At 39.1% G+C, this 24,963-nt stretch overlaps 1 protein-coding gene and 1 pseudogene across 8 annotated transcripts in view; both read left to right on the forward strand.

Moving 5' to 3' along the window:
- Positions 1-24,963, forward strand: part of RPRD2 (regulation of nuclear pre-mRNA domain containing 2) — a 91,564-nt gene that overhangs the window by 17,490 nt on the left and 49,111 nt on the right. The gene's annotated exons all lie outside the window — the stretch shown is intronic.
- On the forward strand, positions 22,121-24,932 carry LOC110149553 (protein-L-histidine N-pros-methyltransferase pseudogene; annotated as a pseudogene).

Below are 24,963 nucleotides of genomic sequence, written 5' to 3' on the forward strand. Positions count from 1 at the left end.
CAGTGAAAGAACCTCGGAAACACAAGTGTTTCAGAAGAAAAGATACCCTAGGTAGAGGAGAGGATCAGCAAAGTAATTTCTCAGAAATTAAGGGAAGAGAAAGTATGCCAGTGGAGTTTCCCAGGAACATGGTTCTGGGAAAGAACATGTTGTTCTGGGGAGAAGGGTGAATAGGACAATTTCTGTCTCCAGATGATAAGACAGACTAGATATTTTGCAGGGAGACTATATTTTTTGCACTAAAAAACATAGCTAAATCCCGCAGAAATTGTAACGTAACTTTAAAAAAATACTTTATTCTAGAATAGCTTTAGGTTTACAGAAAAATTGCAGAGTTAGAATAGAGGGTTCTGGTATACCCGACACCCAGTTTCCTCCTGTGTTGTTAACAGCTTATATTAGTATATGGTACATTTGTTACAACTAATGAACCAATTATTGATATGTAATTGCTAACTAGACTCCATACTTCATTTGTGGGTTTCCTGAGTTTTTGCCTAATGTCTTTTTCTGTCCAGGATCCCATCCAAAATTTCACCTTATATTTAGTCATCATGTCACTTTAGGCTCCTTTCGACTTTAACAGTTTTGAGGATTATTAGTCAGGTATTTATAGAATGTCCCTTAGTATGGATTTGTCTGGGGAATTCCCTTCTGGTCCAGCGGTTAGGAGTCCACGCTCCGCTGCAGGGGATTTGGGCTCCATCCCTGACAGGGAACTAAGATCCCACAAGACACTCGGCATGGCAAAAACAAGCGAAGAAATGCATGAACTTGTCTGAGACGTATATCTACATCCCCCCTATGGTTAGCGGGGGTTATAGACTCTTGGAAAGAACACACGAAAAGAGCCCTTTGCCTCACGTCACATCAGGAGCATCCTGTCAGCATGACTTACCACTGATGGTGCCACCCTTGGTCACCTGGCTGAGGCAGTATTAGTTCGGTTTGTTCACTATAAAATCAGTCCCCCCACATCAAACAGTACTCTGTGGAAAGAGGTCACTGTGCACAGTACACACTTAAGGAGTGCAGAGTTCATGTCTCATCTCTTTGAAGGAGCAGTATCTTTGTAAATTATGGAATTCTTCTGTATGGAAGGTTATAAGCATAATTTCTAATACATTACTCAGTAAGTAAGTAAGTGCCTAAAAAAGTAAGGCACTCTCTAAGGGCCTGTTTTCACAAAGGGAAGAGTCAGATGAAGCAGGACCAGTGGGCTGTGGACAAACGAAAAAGGCAAGGTTGCTCTCTCTTTAAAGGCAAATGGCCATGTTAGCACTAATGGAAAACTAAACCTTTGGCCCACAGCAAAGTGAAATAACCCTCTGAGAAAGATGCTAAATTGGACCAAGGTCAGCTCTACCCCCTTTCGGCCAGAGCAATTGTAAATATACTGTGAGAGGAAGCTTTTTTCTGGTTAGGCTCTTTGAATTCCCACAAATAAAATTCAGCAAAGAATTACTAAATGCAAGGATAAGTCACTTTGAGTGAGATTTAATAGAAATAAACCTCTAAAGAGTTAAACTATTGGAATGATATAAAATAGTCATATATAAAATGTTTAATAAAAGATGGAGTTGCAAATGTAGCAAGAAATGAAAGACCCTCAAACATGGTTATGTAGATATATAGAAGAACCAAAGTGAAATGTTAGAGATGAAAAATATAACTGTTGAAATTAAAATCTCGGTGAATTAATGAACTGAGGGATAGACCTAAATTACTTATCCAAAATGTAGTGCAAGAGACAAATTGATTGGAATGATACAGTAATGAATCTAACGTAGGTGTGATTGAAGTCTCAGGAGAGAACAGAGAGCAAGCCATAAAGGAATAATGGCTGACAAATTTGAAGAATTAATAAAAGATAATGAATGTACAGGAAGTAGAATGTATATGAAGAATATTAAATAAAAAGAAATTTATACCTACACACTCTGTAGTTAGACTGAAGAATACATTCAAAGATAAAGAGAAAGCCCTTAAAAAGCCACAGAGAACAGACAGGTAGCTTGCAAAGGAATGACAATCAGCCTGGTAGCCACAATGGAAGGCTGAAGACATTGAGATCAAGTATTCAAAGTGCAGAGAAAAAACAACTTTCAGTCTATAATTGTACACCTAGCAAGTGATTTTTTAAGAACAAGGGTAAAATGAAGTCATTTCCAGAAAGATGGAGGCTGAAAACCAACAGATCTCCGCTTTATGACCTTCTAATGGGCTTCCCTGGTGGCTCAGAGTACAGAATCTGCCTGCAATGCATGAGACCCTGGTCTGATCCCTGGTGTGAAAAGATCCCCTGGAGAAGGGAATGGTAGCCCACTCCAGTATTGTTGCCTGGAGAATTCCATGGGCAGAGGAGTCTGGTAGACTACAGACCATGGGGTGGCCAAGAGTCAGACACAACTAAGTGACTAACACTGCTGTGCTACTGCCAGTGGTTGTGTGCTGAGGATGAAGGAAAATAACACTAGGAGGAAGGACTGAGAGAGAAAATGCAGTGTTGAGCAAATAGATTGTAAGCATGAGAGTAAATCTAAACATTATCTGTATGAAATAATCTTTGCAAAGTTTTTAAAAAAGTCACCTAATACTAGACAATATATTATAGATCAAGAAGAAGTTGATTTGAAAGTGTTCTAAAATCCTTGTATTTTTTCAGGACAGGAGATGTTTAAAATATTTAACTTGAGACCTTGTTTATATATACATATACACACACACACACATGCATATATATATATATCCCCCAAGAGTGGATGCTAAATGACTGGAAGAGAATATGTGATTTCCAGCCCTAGAAGTGGAGGAGATGGAATTTAAAAATAAACTTCCCAGAGGCATGAACAGAGAAACGTGACATAAAGGAGAAGCGGGGTAGATAAAAAACAAATCCAAATATATCAGCCACAATTAAATGTAAATATAATAATTCTATCAGTTAAACAAGAGATGATCAATTTGGATTTTTTTTTAACAGTCTATCTATACATACTCATTTCTTTTTCTTGGGGATGGTCTTGATTCCCGTCTCCTGTACAATGTCATGAACCTCCGTTCATAGTTCATCAGGCACTCTATCAGATCTAGTCCCTTAAATCTATTTCTCACTAATACTGTATAGTCATAAGGGATTTAATTTAGGTCATACCTGAATGGTCTAGTGGTTTTCTCCACTTTCTTCAATTTCAGTCTGAATTTGGCAATAACAAATTCATGATCTGAGCCACAGTCAGCTCCCAGTCTTGTTTTTGCTGACTCTATAGAGCTGTTCCATCTTCGGCTGCAAAGAATATAATCTATCTGATTTCGGTGTCGACCATCTGGTGATGTCCATGTATAGAGTCTTCTCTTGTGTTGTTGGAAGAGGGTGTTTGCTATGACCAGTGCTTTCTTTTGGCAAAACTCTATTAGCCTCTGCCCTGCTTCATTCTGTACTCCAGGGCCAAATTTGCCTGTTACTCCAGGTGTTTCTTGACTTCCTACTTTTGCATTCCAGTCCCCTGTAATGAAAAGGACATCTTTTTTGGGTGTTAGTTCTAGAAGGTCTTGTAGGTCTTCACAGAACCGTTCAACTTCAGCTTCTTCAGCATTACTGCTCGGGGCATAGACTTGGATTACTGTGATATTGAATGGTTTGCCTTGGAAACAAACAGAGAGCATTCTGTCATTTTTGAGATTGCATCCAAGTACTGCATTTCAGACTCTTTTGTTGATGGCTACTCCATTTCTTCTAAGGGATTCCTGCCCACAGTAGTAGATATAATGGTCATCTGAGTTAAATTCATCCATTCCAGTCCATCTTAGTTCACTGATTCCTAGAATGTCAGTGTTCACACTTGTCATCTCCCATTCTGATCACTTCCAATTTGCCTTGATTCATGGACCTAATTTGATTCCAGGTTCCTTTGCAATATTGCTCTTTACAGCATTGAACCTTGCTTCTATCACCAGTCCCATGCACACCTGGGTGGTGTTTCTGCTTTGGCTCCATCCCTTCATTCTTTCTGCAGTTATTTCTCCACTGATCTTCAATAGCATATTGGGCACTTACCGACCTGGGGAGTTCATCTTTCAGTGTCCTATCTTTTTGCCTATTCATACTGTTTATGGGGTTCTCAAGGCAAGAATACTGAAGTGGTTTGCCATTCCCTTCTCCAGTGGACCGCATTCTGTCAGATGTCTCCACCGTGACCCGTCCGTCTTGGGTGGCCCCACACACCATGGCTTAGTTTCATTGAGTTAGACAAGGCTGTGGTCCATGTGATCAGCTTGGCCTGTTGTCTGTGATTGTGGTTTCAGTCTGTCTGCCCTCTGATGCCCTCTCTCAGTACCTACCATCTTACTTGGGTTTCTCTTACCTTGGATGTGGGGTGTCTCTTCGCCGCTGCTCCTTACCTCGGATGTGGGGTAGCTCCCCTCAGCCGCAGCCCCCGGCCTCCCAAGAAAAAGAAATGCAAAAAAGCAAAATGGCTGTCTGAGGAGGCATTACAAATAACTGTGAAAAGAAGGGAAGCGAAAAGCAAAGGAGAAAAGGAAAAATATACCCATTTGAATGCAGAGTTCCAAAGAATAGCAAGGAGAGATAAGAAAGCCTTCCTCAGCGATCAATGCAAAGAAATAGAGACTCAGATGTATAGAACAGACTTGTGGACTCTGGGAAAAGGCGAGGGTGGGATGTTTAAGAGAACAGCATCGAAGCATGTATATTATCTAGGGTGAAACAGATCACCAGCCCAGGTTGGGTGCATGAGACAAGTGCTCAGGCCTGGTGCACTGGGAAGACCCAGAGGGATCGGGTGGAGAGGGAGGTGGGAGGGGGGACGGGGATGGGGAATACATGTAAATCCATGGCAAATTCATTTCAATGTATGACAAAAACCACTGCAATGATGTAAAGTAATTAGCCTCCAACTAATAAAAATAAATGGAAAAAAAAAAAAAGAAAAAAGAAATAGAGGAAAACAGTAGAATGGGAAAGACTAGAGATCTCGTCAAGAAAATTAGAGATACCAAGGGGGCATTTCATGCAAAGATGGGCACAATAAAGGACAGAAATGGTATGGACCTAACAGAAGCAGAAGATATTAAGTAGAGGTGGCAAGAAAAAACAGAAGAACTGTACAAAAAAGATCTTCATGATCCAGATGGTGTGATCACTCAGCTAGAGCCAGACATCCTGTAATGTGAAGTCAAGTGGGCCTTAGGAAGCATCACTATGAACAAAGCTAGTGGAAGTGATGGAATTCTAGTTGAGCTATTTCAAATCCTGAAAGATGATGCTGTGAAAGTGCTGCACTTGATATGTCAGCAAATTTGGAAAACTCAGCAGTGGTCACAGGACTGGAAAAGGTCAGTTTTCATTCCAATCCCAAAGAAAGGCAATGCCAAAGTATGCTCAAACTACCGCACAGTTGCACTCATCTCACATGCTAATAAAGTGATGCTTAAAATTCTCCAAGCCAGGCTTCAGCAATATGTGAACCGTGAACTTCCAGATGTTCAAGCTGGTTTTAGAAAAGGCAGAGGAACCAGAGATCAAATTGCCAACATCTGCTGGATCATTGAAAAAGGAAGAGAGTTCCAGAAAATCATCTATTTCTCCTTTATTGACTATGTCAAAGCTTTTGACTGTGTGGATCACAATAAACTGGAAAATTCTGAAAGAGATGGGCATACCAGACCACCTGACCTGCCTCTTGAGAAACCTGTATGCAGGTCAGGAAGCAACAGTTAGCACTGGACTTGGGACAACAGACTGGTTCCAAATAGGAAAAGGAGTATGTCAAGGCTATATATTGTCACCCTGCTTATTTAACTTATATACAGAGTACACCATGAGAAATGCTGGGCTGGATGAAGCAAAAGATTGCTCGGAGAAATAACAATAACCTCAGATATTGCAGATGACACCACCCTTATGGCAGAAAGTGAAGAACTAAAGAGCCTCTTGATGAAAGTGAAAGAGGAGAGTGAAAAAGTTGGCTTAAAGCTCAACATTCAGAAAACTAAGGTCATGGCATCCAGTCCCATCACTTCAGGGCAAATAGATGGGGAAACAGTGGCTGACTTTATTTTTGGGGGCTGCAAAATCACTGCCGATGGTGATTGCAGCCTTGAAATTAAAGGATGCTTCCTCCTTGGAAGGAAAGTTATGACCAACCTAGACAGCATATTAAAAAGCAGAGACATTACTTTGCCAACAGAGGTCCGTCTAGTCAAGGCTGTGGTTTTTCCAGTGGTCATGTATGGATGTAAGAGTTGGACTATAAAGAAAACTGAGTGCCGAAGAATTGATGCTTTTGAACTGTGGTGCTGGAGAAGACTCTTGAGAGTCCCTTGGACTGCAAAGAGATCAATCCAGTCCATCCTAAAGGAGATCAGTCCTGAATATTCATTGAAAGGACTGATGTTGAAGCTGTTTGGCCACCTGATGCGAAGGACAGACTCATTGGAAAAGACCGTGGTGCTGGGAAAGATTGAGGGCAGGAGGAGAAGGGGACGACAGAGGATGAGGTGGTTGGATGGCATCACTGACTTAATGGACATGGGTTTGGGTAGACTCTGGGAGTTGGTGATGGCCGGGTAGGCCTGGCGTGCTGTGGTTCGTGGGGTCGCAAAGAGTCGGACACGACTGAGTGACCGAGCTGAACTGATACATACACAAAGAGACATTAAAATGGAAAAATTAAAGGTAAATTGTAGTTATAAACCCATAACAAAAGCATGCCACTATGGTAGCTGATTGAATAACAAATAAATGAGTCTTTAAGGCAAAAACTTTACTGAAAATAGAGCCCGTAAAATGACCAAAAAATTTAGTTTACCTGGAAGATTCAACAATTTTAAATTTATGTGTATCCAATAAAGGGACAACAGTATATACAACAAACATTGGTTTATAGGCATACCTTGTTTTATTGCATTCTGCAGATAATAATGTGTTTTTTCTTATAAACTGAAGGTTTGTGGCAATCCTGCATCAACCAAGTCTGTTGATGCCATTTTTTCAACAGCTTTTTAAAATTGTTGTATGTACATTTTTTTTAGTCATAATGTTATTGCACACTTAATAGACTACAGTTTAGTGCAAACATGACTTTTACATGCACTGGCAAATCCAGGAAACTCATGTGACTCACTTTACTTACAATAAACTGGAATTGAACTCACAGTGTCTCCAAAGTATGCCTATACTAAAAGGAAAATTTACTAGCTTTGTTATCTGCGTGAGAGAGTTAAAGTGTAGCTCTTAATTGTTGGTAGTTTAAACAGATACAAATTTGTAAAAATACAGAGAAGTTAATACTATACCAAATCTGATTTAGTTGACTCACATGTAGAGAACCCTGCGCTCTAAAATTAGAAAGTATGCATTTTTTTGGAACAAATAAGGACTGTTTAAGCCAATTAGTGATGCGTACTGGCCCCTCAGAAAAGATTAATTTCAGATGCTTTATATCATATAGATTCATGTACTGTTTACCATACAGATTCATGTACTTTAGCCATGTAGTAGTATTAATTTAGATGTTAACAACCCAAAGGAAAATTTCCCCTTTGCTTGGAAATTAAAATGTGTATTTCTGAATAACCCATGAATCAAAGAATAAATCATGGTGGAAATTTTAAAATATATAGTGCTGAATAGTAATAAGAATACTGTTTGTGTGCTCAGTCACCTCAGTTGTGTCTGACTCTTTGCAACCCCATGGACTGTAGCCTGCCGAGCTCATCTGCCCATGGGATTTTCCAGGCAAGAATATTGGAGTGGGTTGCCATTTCTTCTCCAGGGGATCTTCCTGATGCAGGGATCAAACCCACGTCTCCTGTATCTCCTGCATTGCAGGCTGATTCTTTATCCACTGAACCACTACATCAAAACTAATGACTCATTTTTTTGAGTGCTTACTATGTGTTTATTTGGGATCCATCAGTGACTGCATTAAGATTTCTTATGGAGCAATAAATATCATGAAAAAGTAAATTATCTAGTATGGTGGAAAATGATGGCGTCTTATGGGAAAATAGTAGAGAGCAGTGTAAAGGGCATTGGAATGAATGGTTGGGATTGTGGGACAGGTTGCGGTATTAAAGGAAGCACTTAAGTTAGGCTTCATTGAGAGAGAGAGCTGAGTAAAGACCTGAAGACACTGAGTTAACCCAGTGGGTGTCTGGAGGAAGAGGATCCTAGTTAAAGGGAATGGTTAGAATTCAGACCTGAAAGTTTGAGGGGATCTGGTATGTTCAAGAAATAGTGTGAATCGGGTAGAGAGGGAGGTGGGAGCGGGGATCGGGATGGGGAATACATGTAACTCCATGGCTGATTCATGTCAATGTATGACAAAACCCACTACAATATTGTAAAGTAATTAGCCTCCAACTAATAAAAGTAAATGAAAAAAAACAATAAAAAAAGAAATAGTGTGAGAGTAGACAAGATCAAAGAGATATAGGAGATGGCAGATCACAGAGGGCAGTCTGGCTTTTACTCAGAGTGGAAGTAGTAATCATTGAAAGGTTTTGAGCAGAGCAGCAATGTGCTCTTATCTTTTAAAAGAATCGTCCACTGCCATGGTAAGAATAGACTATAAGGAGGAATAGACAAATGGAGAGAGACTTATTTCAAGAGTAATGTAATAGTCCAGGTGCGAGATGATGATGGCTTAGATTGCAGTGACAGAGATAAAAGTGGTAAGAAATAAATGATTTCTGGATGCATTTTGAAGATAGAACAAATGGCTGACAGTATGAGAAAAAGAGCAATTAAAGATAATTCCAGGGTTTGTGTCCTGAGTGATAGAAGGATGGAGATGTCGTTAATTAAGTGTTGAAGGCTTTGAATGAACAAGATTTGGTGGTGATCAAGAGTTTAGTTTTTAATATGTTGAGTTTGAGATATCTTTTAGATACATCATTGGAGATGTCATGTTAGGTGAGTATATGGATCTTGAGTTAAGGGAAAAAGTATGGGCTGGGATGCAGTAAAAACTGTAATTAAGGGAAATGTATAACCTAAAATGCAAGAGGCTGTAAATTAATAAGCTAAGCATCTTTTGTTTAAAAAAAAAAATAGGCAAAGAACAACAGAGTAGGCCCAAGGAAAGTAGAAGAAAGGAAATTAAAAATAAAAACAAAGAAGAAATACAAAAGAAAAGCTCAGCAAAGACAAAACTTGCTTCTTCAAAAAGCACAATAAAAGATAAACCTTTGTCTGATTGACCAAGGAAGAGAAAAAGAGAAAGCCTAAATAAAAAATATTAGGATTGGAAAGGGGGCATGACTGCAGATAAAGTAGAAGTTTAAAAATCATTAGCAACATTAGCCAGTAAATGAAAACTCAGATGAAATGGACAAATTCCTCTAAAAATAAATAATGATCCAGAAGAGTTAGGAAATTTGAACAGTTCTGTAAGTACTAACCAGATTCAATCAGTAGTTTGTAAAATCTTCTTATGAAGAAAACATCAGGCTCATGGAATGAACATCTTTGGCCAGAGGGCAAGAATGTCTCAGAAGAGCTCAAAGATGAATGAGATCGTTACCAAAAGGATATAAGAGCTGGCTCGAAAAGGATTTTGCTGACTAACTGTGGGACAGTTTGCACATAAAAAAAAAAAATGACTGTAACGAAAGATGAAAAAGTCCCTGTATCTACAGTCATATTCATGGAAAGAGAACAAGGTGGGGCAAAGAAGAAAAACTATAGAAGAATGTCACCTAGTAAATTGTGTACTTTTTTGTATGTTTAATATTAAATGACATATATATATATATTTTTTTTAATTTTTATTAGTTGGAGGCTAATTACTTTACATCATTACAGTAGTTTTTGTTATACATTGAAATGAATTAGCCATGGATTTACATGTATTCCCCATCCCAGTCCCCCCTCCTACCTCCCTCTCCACCCGATCCCTCTGGGTCTTCCCAGTGCACTAGGCCCGAGCACTTGTCTCATGTACCCAACCTGGGCTGGTGATCTGTTTCACCCTAGATAATACACATGTTTCAATGCTGTTCTCTTGAAACATCCCACCCTCGCCTTCTCCCAGAGTCCACAAGTCTGTTCTATACATCTGAGTCTCTTTTTCTGTTTTGCATATAGGGTTATCGTTACCATCTTTCTAAAGTCCATATATATGTGTTAGTATACTGTAATGGTCTTTATCTTTCTGGCTTACTTCGCTCTGTATAATGGGCTCCAGTTTCATCCATCTCATTAGAACTGATTCAAATGAATTCTTTTTAATGGCTGAGTAGTATTCCATGGTGTATATGTACCACAGCTTCCTGATCCATTCGTCTGCTGATGGGCATCTGGGTTGCTTCCATGTCCTGGCTATTATAAACAGTGCTGCGATGAATATTGGGGTGCACGTGTCTCTTTCATATCTGGTTTCCTTGGTGTGTAAATGACATATATATTTTTTAAAGTAAATAGTGAGTCCTAAGTGAGGACATGGAAAGGCATCTGGCCATTGTAGTAGATATATGAATGAGGAGGGCTAGTAAGAAGTGAGAAGGTAGCTATGATGGATTATGTAGTTAAGGGAGGGTTATTTTCAAATGAGTCACTTCAGTATACATTATTAGGGAGCCATTCACTAGTCTGATTTTTAAACTATATTATAAAAGTACATGGTAAATAAAGTTCAAACTCTATATGTGTTAAAAAATGAAAAGCAAGTTACCCTTCACCATCCTCTGTATGCCCAGTTCCATTATTAACAGTTTCTTATTTATTGCTTATGTACATTAACATTGTTGAACAACCATCATCACTGTCCCTCTTGAGGATTTTTTTTGTTTTCCTAAACTGAAACTCTGTACTCATTAAACAATAACTCCCCATTCCTCCCATCCCTCAGCCCCTAGTAACCAATTTCTGTTGCTGTGAATTTGACTACCCTAGGTACCTCATTAAGTGGAATCAGACAGTAGTTGTCCTTTTGTGACTGACTTATTTTACTTGGCATAACGTCTTGGCAAGATTCACCCATATTATGACGTGTTGAAGTTTCTGTCCTTTTTAAGGCTGAATAATATTCCATATGTATATGAGATTTTTATATATGTATATCATTTTATTTTTTACCAGAGTGTTCTTAAAAGAGGACTAATGTAGATGCAGAGATTTTTTAAAAATTGTAAACAATACATGTTCAACTTTACATTAATAAGTTTTAAGGCCTAAAGGAAATGGAAAAAATGTCCATAAAAGTATTAACCCTTATTGGCTCAAGAAGTAGAAAACCTAAAAAAGGCCTCAGACTCAGCTGGTTTAGCAGCCACATATATGATCATATATGTGTGTTTGCTTTTATTAACATGTATTTTGTGGCTGAGTATTAGTTTGAAATAATTTTTTATCTTCAAAATTTTAAAAAAGGTGGTTTTTCCTATCCAAGTAGATGTCTTTGCCAGGCTGCATCAGATCTCATCAAATTAAAAAATAATCTATTAGTTACGTTCAAAAAATCATAACTATTCAAGATTCAATCTATATTATAGTTACTTTTCTGTGATGGGCAGTGCTGTTATGGATACTTTTGGATCTATACCTGGGCCACATGTGCAAGAGAATTGCCAGATTGAAGGGATTTGACTTTGCAAATGTATATTGTCAGTTTTGTTTCCCATTTAAAATGCCATTAAAAGTACTTTGGGATGATTGATGAAATTAACAAATCTTTAGCCAGACTAAGGGAAAAAAGAAAAGATGCAAATTACTATACCTGAAATGGAAAAGTAACAACAGTACAGATCCTGCAGACATTGAATTTGTAGAAATTTTATAGTTAGGTTTTACATTTCGGTCTGTAATGCATTTTGAGTTAATTTTTGCAAATGGTATGAGGAATGGGTCAAGTTTTTTTTTTTTTTAACATGGATGTCAAACTATGCCAGTACTAATTGTTGAAAAGACTGTCCTTTCTTTATTCAATTGCCTATGTACTTTTCTCAAAAATCAATTAACCAGACAAGTCTACTTCTGAAATGTTTGGTCCCATTTATCTGTGTGTCTGTCCTTTTGCTAAAGCTCACTGCCTTGATTATTATGTCTTATTTTGAAATCAGGTAATGTGAATCCTCCAGCAAAATTTTCAAAGTTATTTTAGCCATTCTAGGTCTTTTGTCTTTTCATTTAAATTTTAGAATCGGTTTGTTTTTTTCCAGAAATCATGGTGAGATTTTGATTAGGATTATGTTGAATCTATACATTAAATGGGAGGAGAATTGACATCTTAACAATATTGAGTCTTCTGACCCATAAATATGGTGTCTCTCTCCACTTATTTAGGTCTTATTTGATTTCTTTCGTCCATGTATTGTATTTTTTTTTCTGAATACAGATCATATTTTGCTAGATTCTGTCTTTCATGTTCTTGTAAATGATACCACTAAAAAAAAATTTTCCCTACCTATTGCATATCCTACAACTCTACCGAAACTCACTCAGTAGTTCTAGTACCTATTTTGTGAACAAATCTTGTTGTTTGCAACAGGAGACAGTTTAATTTCTTCCTTTCCAGTTTATATGCCTTTTATTCCTTTCTCTTGTCTTACTCCTCTGTCTGGAACATCTAGTTGTAGAGGAAGGGTGAAAGTAAACATCCTGCAGTTTCAGTCTTTTCACCTTTATGTATGAGAAAGTCTTGGTGACCTTGGGATAGGCAGAGATAGGACGCAAACAACACAGGCCATTTAAAATTTTTTTTGTAAGCTAGACTTCCATCAAAATTATTAAATTTTGCTATTTAAAAGATATTATTAAGAGATATTTGTAGTGACTTTATTCATAATTACTGAAAGTGAAAAAGCTGGCTTAAAACTCAACATTCAGAAAACTAAGATCATGGTATCCAGTCCTATCACTTCATGGCAAATAGATGAGGAAACAGTGGAAACAGTGACAGACTTTTTTTGGGGGGGGCTCCAAAATCACTGCAGATGGTGACTGCAGCAATGAAATTAAAAGACGCTTGCTCCTTGGAACAAAAGTTATGACCAACCTAGACAGCATATTAAAAAGCAGAGACATTACTTTACTAACAAAAGTCTGTCTACTCAAGCTACAGTTTTTCCAGAAGTCATGTATGGATGTGAGAGTTGGACTATAAAGAAAGCTGAGCACCGAAGAATTGATGCTTTTGAACCATGGTGTTGGAAAGACTCTTGAGAGTCCCTTGGACTGCAAGGAGATCCAACCAGTCCATCCTAAAGGAAATCAGTCCTGAATATTCATTGGAAGGACTGATGTTGAAGCTGAAACTCCAGTACTTTGGCCACCTGATGCAAAGAACTGACTCATTGGAAAAGACCCTGATACTGGGAAAGATTGAAGGCGGGAGAAGAAGGGAACAGTAGAGGATGAGGTGGTTGGATGGCATCACCGCCTTGATGGACATGAGTTTGAGTACGCTCCAGGAGTTGGTGATAAGACAGGGAAGCCTGATGTGCTGCAGTCCATGGGGTCTCAAAGAGTCGGACACGACTGAGCGACTGAACTGAACTGAAGCCCCTGTTAATTTTAGAATATTTCTAGTCTTTTGTTGAAAATAGTGCTGCAAAGAATATCTTTGTACCTAGGGACAAGCATACTGGTGGAATTAATTCCCAGGAGTCTGGAGAATGTGTTGAAACTAGAGATACAGCTGAGTGATTAAGAAGTTTATTGTAATGATGAGAAACTGAAGTAGGGTAGAAGCAAAAGAAATGGGTATTTTGCCAAAAGTTTTACTTTTCATTTCAGGTTCTAAGAATTCGTTAACAAATAGTTGCAACTTTTAATAGAAGATTATGTAATTTCAATAGTCATTAGGAAAAAAAAAGAAGTAACAGCATGTGTGTGTTACTTCTTCAGTCGTGTCTGACTCTTTACAACCCTTTGGATAGTAGCCTACCAGGCTCCTCAGTCCACGGGGTTCTCCAGGCAAGAATACTGGAGTGGGTTGCCATGCATTCCTTCAGGTGATCTTCCCAATCCAGGGATTGAACCTGTGTCTCTTATGTCTCCTGTATTGGCAGGCAAGTTCTTTACCAGAAGTGCCACCTGGATAAACATCACCACATTGAGCCGACCTACATCCGTATTTGAACAGTGCTGGGAAGTCCCACATTAACAGCAGTTTGGAGTCTCAATTGGGAAGGGATCTGGGGGCTGCTGTTTATAATCCCAGGCCACAAACCGGTATCATCATCAGGGCTGGCCAGGCTCTCAGCGCCTTACGACCCTCAGGCCTTAAGAGGTTCCAAGACCCACTCCTTTTCTTACCTAAAATGCCACTTGACTAGCTGGTAACAGTTGGTGTGCCAGCAGGCAGGCTTGTAGTCCATGCAGGGTTCAGGCAAAGTCAGAAGTTGGTCAGAGGCCTGTTCCCCTGCTTCTGAAGCCTTAACAAGATACCTCCATTTTAATTTCTCTCACAGTGAGGAGGGAAAAAATGAATTAGAAGTTATGTACTTCATCAATTCAAAGATATGTATTCTTTTCACATTTTAACATGTTTGAAATCAGTGTTTATTTTACAGTTGATGGCTTCGTTCAGCTAACTGGAAGTACTTTCCAAATTTCTTTAGCAGTAGTATATAAAATGTGCATGTTATAAACAATCTTATCTTAAATTCAGGAATATGCAGTAATAAGAAAAGATTAACAGGAAGGACTTAAATTTAGAAAATAAGGGGAAGCATCAGGCAAGGTTGATACATTTTTTTGGTTTACTTTCAGTATGTAAACCACTTTTCTATTTTCTGTATGGTTTTCATGTTTGATTTAATGATTGTCAGCTCTACTATTAGTGGATATTTAGATTCTTAATTTTCTTTTGCTCTCTACAGATCATTAATGACACTGAATAGTTTTCTGTTTAGAGTTAGGGAATGTTTGAAGTTAGTTAGTGTATATAGTGATATTTAACAAATGTTCTGAGTGGCAAATTATTCAAAGAATTTCTGAGTTGATACTTTACAACTGTTAAGAGACAAGTTAGAATTTTTTAGCTTAGATGTGGTTCTTTCAGTGTACAGTGGAGTCATTTACTCGGGACTTGAGTTCTAAAATCAATACCTAAGAAAAAAGATTCTTAAAATTGTGCACTAATTACAGTACCTAATGGTATCTAGTTCTTGTCTACCCTGTGTAGTTACTCGGAGGCCAGCTACTTTATGGGGTTATTAACCAAACTGAAAAGACTACAGTAATCATTTTTTATTTTCTTTGTTTTTTCCTTTCTTTTCTTATTTACTTTTCCAAGAAATAGTTACTGAAAGCCTACTCTGTTAGGCATAGTCCTAGGGGCTGAGAATTTAACACTAAACAAAACTGATAAAAGCCCTTACCCTCACAGTGCAAGACAGGTAAAAAATAAATTAAGTAAATTATAGTATATTGCGAGGGGGGAGGGTAACATGGAAGGACAATAGTATTGGTGGTTTGATGTTGCTGTTTTCCTGGTCAGGGAAATACAGAAAGCCACTGAGAGAGTGACCTTTGGGTGAAGATTTAAAAACAGTGAGAGCATAAACTATGAGATTATCTGGGAAAGAATAATTTGCCAAGCAGAGGGAGCAGGGAGCTCAAAGGACCCTGAAGTGGGATGCCAAGTAGGAGTATGCCAGGCATGTTGTAGGTTTTGCAGCTGCAAGGTGGCCAGAATAGCTGGAAAGGAACGAATGGTTACCAAGACTAGGGATTGGAGAGAGAATGCAAGGTCAAAGTGTTTAGAATTTACAGGCCGTGGTAAGGACTTTGATCTTTACCCTGAGTAAGGACGGGAGCCATTATGGGAGCGATTTAAGCAGCAGAGTAATAGATCAGATTTACATTCTGAAAGGATCTAGAGTGAAGTGAGGCAAAGGTAGAAGCAGGGAGACCAGTTAAGAGGCTCATACAGTAATTCAAGCAAAAGATTATTGTAACTTAGCCTAGGAGGCAATAGTAAGTAGTAGTTGAAGTCTGTTTTTTTTTAATTGTTATTTTTAAATAATTTCAAATTAAAGTTGCAGTATACTACAAAGATTTCGTGTGCCTCTCGCCAGATACCCCAGTAATTAATGTTCTACCATATTTACTTTAATCTCTTACTGCTCTTTTATACACACAGGTACACATACACACACTTCAGAACTATTTGAAAGTACGTTGCAGACATGACACCCTATTTAATACTTTGGTGTCCATGCTGCTGCTGCTCCTAAGCTGCTTCAGTCGTGTCTGACTCTTTGCGACCCCATGGACTGTAGCCCGCTAGGTTCCCTTGTCCATGGGATTCAGGTAAGAATACTGGAGTGGATTGCCATTGCCTCCTCCAAGGGATCTTCCTGACCCAGGAATTGAACCCAAGTCTCTTTAAGTCTCCTGCACTGGCAGGGAGGTTCTTTACCACTAGTGCCACCTGGGAAGCAATGTCCATAAAAACAACTATTCTCCATATATAGTTGTATTAATAAGCTTGGGCTGCTATAACAAAATACCACAAACTATGTGCCTTAAACAGCAGAAATTTTTCTCACAGTTCTGGAGGGTGGAAAGGCTAGATCAAGGTCTGACAGGGTTCAGTTTCTGATAAAAGGTGTCTTCCTGGCTTGTAGATGGCCACCTTCTTACTGTGTCTTCATGTGGTGGAAGAAGGTTTGGGAGGAAGGAGAGGTCTCCAAGGTCTATTATAAGGACACTCATGTCTTCTTATCAAGGCCCCTTTTGTCCTCATTTAACCTTAGTTACCTCCGTATAGACCTTATCTCCAGACACAGTCACATTGGGGGTTCAGTTCAGTCACGTCTGGCTCTTTGGGATGCCATGGACTGCAGCATGCCAGGCCTCCCTGTCCATCACCAACTCCCAGAGTTTACTCAAACTCATGTCCATTGAGTCGGTGATGCCATCCAACCATCTCACCCTCTATTGTCCCCTTCTCCTCCCACCTTCGATATTTCCCAGCATGAGAGTCTTTTCCAATGAGTCAGTTCTTCGCATCAGGTGGCCAAAGTACTGGAGTTTCAGCTTCAACATCATTCTTTCCAATGAATATTCAGGACTGATTTCCTTTAGGATGGACTGGTTGGATCTTCTTGCAGTCCAAGGGACTCTCAAGAGTCTTCTCCAGCACCACAGTTCAAAAGCATCAACTCTTCAGCGCTCGGCTTTCTTTATAGCCCAACTCTCACATCCATACATGACTACTGGAAAAACCATAGACTTGACTAGACAGACCTTTGTTAGCAAAGTAATGTCTCTGCTTTTTAATATGCTGTCTAGGTTGGTCATAACTTTTCTTCCAAGGAGTAAAACATCTTTTAGTTTTATGGCTGCATTCACCATCTGCAGTGATTTTGGAGCCCAAAAAATTAAAGTCTGTCACTATTTCCATTGTTTCCCCATCTGCTTGCCATGAAGTGATGGGACCAGATGCCATGATCTTGGTTTTCTGAACGTTGAGCTTTAAGCCAACCTTTTCACTCTCTTCTTTCACTTTCATCAAGAGGCTCTTTAGTTCTTTGCTTTCTGCCATAAGGGTGGTGTCATCTGCATATCTGAGGTTATTGATACTTCTCCCTGCAATCTTGATTCCAGCTTGTGCTTCATCCAGCCCAGTGTTTCTCATGATGTACTCTGCATATAAGTTAAATAAGCAGGGCGACAATATACAGCCTTGACATACTCCTTTCCCTGTTTGGAACCAGTATGTTGTTCCATGTCCAGTTCTAACTTGCTTCCTGACCTGCATACAGATTTCTCAAGAGGTAGGTCAGGTGGTCTGGTATTCCCATCTCTTTCAGAATTTTCCAGTTTGTTGTGATCCACACAGTCAAAGGCTTTGGCATAGTCATTAAAGCAGAAAAAGATGATTTTATGGAACTCTCTTGCTTTTTCGATGATTCAATGGATGTTGGCAATTTGATCTCTGGTTCCTCTGCCTTTTCTAAAACCAGCTTGAACATCTGGAAGTTCACGGTTCACGTACTGTTGAACATTGAGGGTTAGGGACTTCAACATATGAATTTCGGGAAGACACATGAATTTTGGGAAGACACAGTTCACTACATTGCAACAGTTGCTGCGTAACATCTGTACAACCACCAAAATCAGGAAATGAACATTGACACAGTACTATCATGGAATCCACAGACCCTAGCTGGACTTTGCCAGTTATCTCAGAAATGGTCTTTAAAGGTCCAGGGCTATTTGTTAGAATTAATTGTCATGTCTCTTTACTTTTCTTCAGTCTGAAACAGTTCTTTGGTCTTTCCTTATCTTTCATGTCCCTTTAATTTTTTAAGACTATAGATCAGTAACTTATAAAATAACCATAAATTTGTATTTGTCTGATTATTTTAAAAATTAGACTCAGGTTATTCAGTTTTGGGTAGAAATATCACAGAAGTGATGCTGTGTTCTTAGAGCATTATGCCTATTTGGAGGAACATAATGTTAATCTGTCAGTTTTGTGGGCAAGAAGTTTGAGACTTTACTAGTAATCCTGTTCTGCTTTAAACTGTCTCTCACCAGGTTTAACGTCCATTCATGATTGTTGCTTGAGTCAGTTTTTGGTGTGATGTTTGCCAGATGTTGGTTTTTAATTCCTTCATTCCTTACACATATATAGGTTGGCATTTGATTACAAGGCAGGGCTTTCCCCCTTCCTTGGTGGCTCAGAGGGTAAAGCATCTGCCTGTAATGTGGGAGACCTGAGTTCAATCCCTGGGTTGGGAAGATCCCCTGGAGAAGGAAATGGAAACCCACTCCAGTATTCTTGCCTGGAGAATCCCATGGATGGATGGAGCCTGGTAGGCTACAGTCCACGGGGTCGCAAAGAGTTGGACACGACTGAGCGACTTCACTTTGACTTTCACTTTTCTGCCTTCTGGTGTATTTCTTTAATTACTTTCATCAGTATGTGTTCAAGGATTGCTACTTTATTCAGTTGGTTATAGTCTTTTACTAGTATTTATTTTGACACAGTTTATCCATTCAATAGATTTGGCCAGTGGGAACCTCTTGAAGGTAGTGCCTGTATTCTTTTGACATCACTGTGCACTTTACTAGTATAAGATGTTCTGAGCTCTTGTATTGATACTTTCTTTCCTGGCCTGGAATCAGCCATTTCTCCTGGTTCCTCTAAGAAACAAAGATCTTGGTATTAGGTGCCTGGGATATTATTACTTCTAGGCCTTTTCAATGGAGAGATTTAAGAAATAGTTATATGTAGACACATACATTTATTCACTGTATGTTTTCTATGTATAACTATGAATTCATACCAAGACTTCCAATTAAATTCCAGCACCACAGGGTTTATTTCTAACCTTCCTTCCCACATTTGTAACTTCCCCTAAGTCTGTATATATTTCAAAAAGTAGCATTAATGAGATATGTATTTTGAGTTTGGATATGGAATGTGAAAGAGAGGAGTCAAAGATGGCTTGATTTTTGGCTGAGAAAAGCCACCACAGAAGAAATACCATTTGCAGAGATGAAGAAACCTGTAGGAGAGGAGAGAATTCAGAAGAAGAAAGCACAGCATCGCATTTTGAGTCTGAGCTGTGTGTTAAACATCTGAGAGAGAATTGGGTAAGCATTTGGGTATCTGAGTCTGAAGTTCAAAGAACAGGTCCAGGCTGAGATACACATTAGTTCAAGACAATCAGGTAAACTTTTTGGACAGAAATGATTATATCTCCTTAATCAGTTATGAAAGGATCAGAAATGTATCATGTTAGTGGAAAATTAGAATACAGGCAGGTAAAAGGGAAAAAAGATAAAGATCTGTACTTATAAAACTTAATTCCATGTTCTTTCTGATCTCTTTCATTGATTTTTTTCTAACACGAGATCATTCTGTAATTACTGTTCCCCCCACCACCACCAGTTGATGATTTATTTATTTCCATTTCCTTAAATTTTCATTTTCTCTAGTCCCAGACCACATTCAGGTTTCTTCAGTTGATCCAGAAATGTGATTTACAGCTGACGTCCAAACCTGTATCCATTTCAGTAACACAGATTAGTTATATTCAATTACTCTATACCTTGAGTCTCTTAATCTCTCCAGTAGTAATTGAGGGTGGGAATTCCCTGGTTAGAACTTTCTATTTTCATTGCAAAGGGCCTCAGTTCAGTCCCTGATCTGGGGGAACTAGATCAGGCCATGGGGCCTGCTCAAAAAGAAAAAAAAAAGCTTTGGGATGATTCATTCTGGGGAAAAGTAGAGATGAGGTGGAGAGGGGTCAGAATCTAACATGAATTAAATTTAAAATTTGGGGCTTTTTTCTATGGGTGAGTAGAAAACACTGAAGATTATGTAGGATAGATTATCATAGAAAAGGAAAATTTTGTGTGAGGTGTTTCTGGGGACTGTGAGTAATGCATTAAAGGTAGAACTTTGAAGGGGAAGAGATGAGACTGGAAGAGAAGGTAAAAATCCGGAAAATGAGTGAAAACTAAGGTGTTTGACTTAGAGAGCATATTAAAAAGCAGAGGCATTATTTTGCCAACAAAGGTCCGTCTAGTCATCTATGGTTTTTCCAGTAGTCATGTAATGATGTGAGAGTTGGACTGTAAAGAAAGCTGAGCACCGAAGAATTGATGCTTTTGAACTGTGGTGTTGGAGAAGACTCTTGAGAGTCCCTTGGACTGCAAGGAGATCCAACCTAAAGGTTCCTTTAATACATCCTAAAGGAAATCAGTCCTGAATATTCATTGGAAGGACTGATGCTGAAGCTGAAACTCCAATACTTTGGTCACCTGTTGCAAAGAACTGACTCATTGGAAAAGACCCTGATACTGGGAAAGATTGAAGGTGGGAGGGGAAGGGGACGACAGAAGATGAGATGGTTGGATGGCATCACCACCTTGATGGACAGAGTTTGAGTAAGCTCCAGCAATTGGGTGATGGACAGGGAAGCCTGGCATGCTGCAATCCATGGGATCGAAAAGAGTCAGACACAACTGAGCAACTGAACTGAAGGTGTTTGGACATTTTCTAATAAGCAGTTGGAAATCATTGACAGATTTCGTATGAGACATAATTGGATAATGTTTACATATTAGAAGATGAATTTGGCCAACAATGTATAGAATAAATTTGAAAAGATCAGGTCCCAGGCAAGATAAACAGTTAAGAGATTATTGCAGTAGTTGTCCAGGTCAAAAGATAACCCAGCAAAGAACAATGGTAGGAAGAAAAGGAAAAGAGGAAATAAATTTGGCATATATTGGAGACAAAATTGGTTGGACTTGCAGATTTATCAAAATCTGCAAGGATTAGGTAGGGAGAAAGAAGAGCCAGAAAAGACTGCTGAAATTCTGGCTAAATATAAGAGCAGTAACAGATGGAGGAGAAGGAAGATTATTAATAAGATATTGAGAAATCAGGTTCAGGGTGCCTCTGAGATGTTGAAGTAGATGTATGTGTTAACTGGTAAAGAGAAATCCAGACGTGAAATCTATGGATGCTGGAGTCATTGATACTCAGGTGGTAGTAGTTAAATGTGGATAGTTCTGCTGATAGCATTCCATTATCTGTTGACTGAGTGCTATTCTAAATGGTTTACGTACATTGTCTTATTATTTAATTCTTTTAACAACTCATGAAGTTGTCATTTCTGAAAGGAAAAAAGGTAACATACAGAAGAGTTAGGTAATGTATAAGCCCTAAAGCTGTTAAGTGACAAAGCCAGGAATGGAACAGACTGTTATCAAACCTGAAATCTGAAAACACTATGCTACCGACGAATCAAGAAGAGTGCTCAGGAGAGAACCTTGGGAAGCATCAGCATTTAAAGGAAGAGGATTACAGGTAGAGCTGCCTGTAACTATACATGCCTGCCTATGTATATATGTGGAGGAGTAGCTAGAGACGTCAGAGGAGAACTAAGAGAGCGATTAAGACAGACCAAAAGAGGGTTTATTAGATTATTCTGTGTACCAAAAGTTTGGTGGAAATGATACCTCTCTGTAGAAATAGCATTTAGAAAAAACTCGCCTTGACCCCCTGCCTCGGCCCTGAAGGGGCTGGAGGGGCGAGTTGGGTGCAATGGCTTGAGCCTGGGCGGCCGCGGCGGCGAGTCCTCCTCGCCCGGCGGTGATTAGAGCGAGCGGCCACGGCCCCGGATGAAGCTGCTCGCGGGCTGACTGTGCCTAAGGCTGGCGTCCGTGTAGCTGGTGCGAAGGATGTGGACCCTGTGGAACCCGCTGACCCGCTCCCTGTAAGTGAACAACTTGATGAGTGGCCGGGACGCCTGCGAGCGGAAGGAAGGAGAACCACCAGTGGGATGTGTGCGACAGAGAGGTTATGCAAGTCACTCCAGGCTGTCTTTGTTCAGAGTTACCTTGATCAAAGAACACAGATCTAAAACAATAACATTGAGAAATCGGGCTGGCTATTTATCCAATTACATCTCTCCTTCACCTGTTTTCAGCCTGATTATGTCTAGACCGTCTATCAATGGGTTGCTAAGAAGAGGCTCAATGTTTGTGTTTTCACCAGGTCAGTTTCAGAGACTGCTTAATATTAACCTGGACTGGAAAACCCATAGACTTCTTGATTTAGGTGCTGGAGATGGAGAGGTCACAAAAATCATGAGCCCTCATTTTGAAGAAATTTATGCCACTGAGCTGTCTGAAACTATGACATGGCAGCTACAGAAGAAGAAATACAGAGTGCTTGGTATAAATGAATGGCAGAAGACAGGGTTCTAGTATGATGTCATCAGCTACTTGAATTTGCTGGACCATTGTGATCAGCCTCTGACTTTGTTAAAAAGATATCAGAAGTGTCTTGGAGCCAACCAGAGGCAGGGTCATCCTTTCTTTGGTCTTACCTTTTCATCCCTATATGGATAACGTAGGTGGCAAATGGGATAAACTATTGGAAATTTTGAAAATCAAGGGATAGAACTGGGAAAAACAAGTGAATAGTCTGCCTGAAGTTTTCAGAAAAGCTGGTTTTGTTATTGAAGCTTTCACCAGACTGCCATACCCGTGTGAAGGCGACATGTATAATGACTACTGTATTCCAAATGATGCTGTCTTTGTTCTCAAACCCATGTAAACATGTGGATGTTGAGGTCTTCCGAGTCCATCCCAAGAATGTACACTCCAGAAGAGGGTCTGAGTGTTCAGTTATATGGAAAGGGGACCTTCAGGGACTGCCATTCTGAATATCATGTGGGATTCTTAGAAGCCAAAATCTAATTATTGCCTTGTAGTGTGTAAAAGGAATGCTTTTTTAAAAAACAAAAAACCCAGCTCTTCGAGGATTTTATCAACTCTGTACTCAATTATGTAGGTCACAGTCTGATTATGGAAGATATTTTTTATACTTAATTGCAGTAGGGACTCATTCCCAAAGCAATAGTCTTGACTTCACAGAAAACTAGTAAATGTGGGTTGTTTGTAATAAAATGAAGACTGGGCAATAAATCTGTCTTTCCAGTTGCAAATACTGGTTATAAAGTATAGCCATTGATCCTCTTTCAGGTTTAGAAATTCTGTCATTATTCAAGAAAATGTTTTTAATCATGCTAATAAGCTTTTTTTGGAGGTGGGAAAAAAAGCTCGCTTTTGGGTTTAGTAAGTTGGAATTTATTGGTAACCTTAGTAACTGCCGTTTGAGTGGAGTGATGGCAGCTTAAATGAGATAGCATATTTTATATAAAGCTCCTCATATAGTGGATTACATATTTTTTAAGAGTGATGGCAGCTTAAATGAGATAGCATATTTTATATAAAGCTCCTCATATAGTGGATTACATATTTTTTAAATACAGAAAAGTATAGTAATTCTATAATTATGGAATTACTAGAAATGAAAGTGGAGACAGTGACTATATAATACTCTTTTCAGATCTCTAAATCTGAAAGATCTTAACCGACTCAGGTAAGTTGATTTGGATTGGTTTAAATATGGGTACTTTTTTTTTTTTGTCGGAGCCCCATGGCGTATGGACTTGTAGTTCCCTGACCAGGGATCAAACCTGTGCCCCCTATGTTGAAAATGTAGACTCCCAGCCACTGGACCACAAGGGAAATCCCCATGGATACATTTTTTTGAGAGAACATAAGTTCCATCTAATGATTTCTGCTTCTCTGTGAAATAGGATATTAAGCTTATCTCCTAAGAGTGAGAAAGAATGTGGTAAGGGTGCATCACAAAAGTGGTAAAAGTTCGAAATAGGTCTAACAGCAAATTAGAGAAGATGCTAATCAAAGACACGTGGAAGGAAGGCCCAGTGAGGAGGAGACTGAATCGTTTCAATACTGTTGGTGTGATTTTTTTCAGCAGAACCCAGGGACAGAAGTATAGGTGCAATAAAGGCATTCAGTTGGATTGATCCAGATTTAGGATTTTTTTGAATACATGCGGTAGGCTATAAACTGTAGGGAGAATGAAAAGCATATGAAGGTTTTAATATGAATGGTTTAGATAATGGATCAAAAAGACTGTGGAATTGGTAGAGGAAGAATTGAGTACTAGAAGAGACTGTACATGAGTTAAGCGAAAATAAAGAGATGAGAACTTGATGAAATTGAAGGACAGATACAACAAAGTGGGTGGTTGTGGTCAGAAAGGGTGATTTGAAAGTGTAGGAAGAAGTTGTTCTTGGAGGTCACTGAATTTGAGGTTGAAACTAGAAAATGTGATGAATCATCCATGTGGACATTAAGATTGTTCAGGATAATAATAAAACTTGGGTTTGCTTGGCTCAAGGTTCTAGATAGTAAATAAATTAGGCCTTGCCTTGGACCTTTAAAAAAAGATTGACTGAGGTCTGTTTGTGGGCTCAAATTCCTCGTTTCCCAGGACACTCACCTGGAGGTGAAAGTGGCAGCAGAGCCTCTCTTCCCGCAGATGGGAAGGTGGAGAGGGTCTGTCTACAATAATACTGGAAAGGAGGCTAAGCAGTTTGTCTACGGTCACATTCTGGTTCACACTCCTTCCACTAACCCTGGTG

The sequence above is a fragment of the Odocoileus virginianus genome, chromosome 5 (genome assembly GCF_023699985.2).
Source record: "Odocoileus virginianus isolate 20LAN1187 ecotype Illinois chromosome 5, Ovbor_1.2, whole genome shotgun sequence".
Taxonomy (NCBI): Eukaryota; Metazoa; Chordata; class Mammalia; order Artiodactyla; family Cervidae; genus Odocoileus; species Odocoileus virginianus.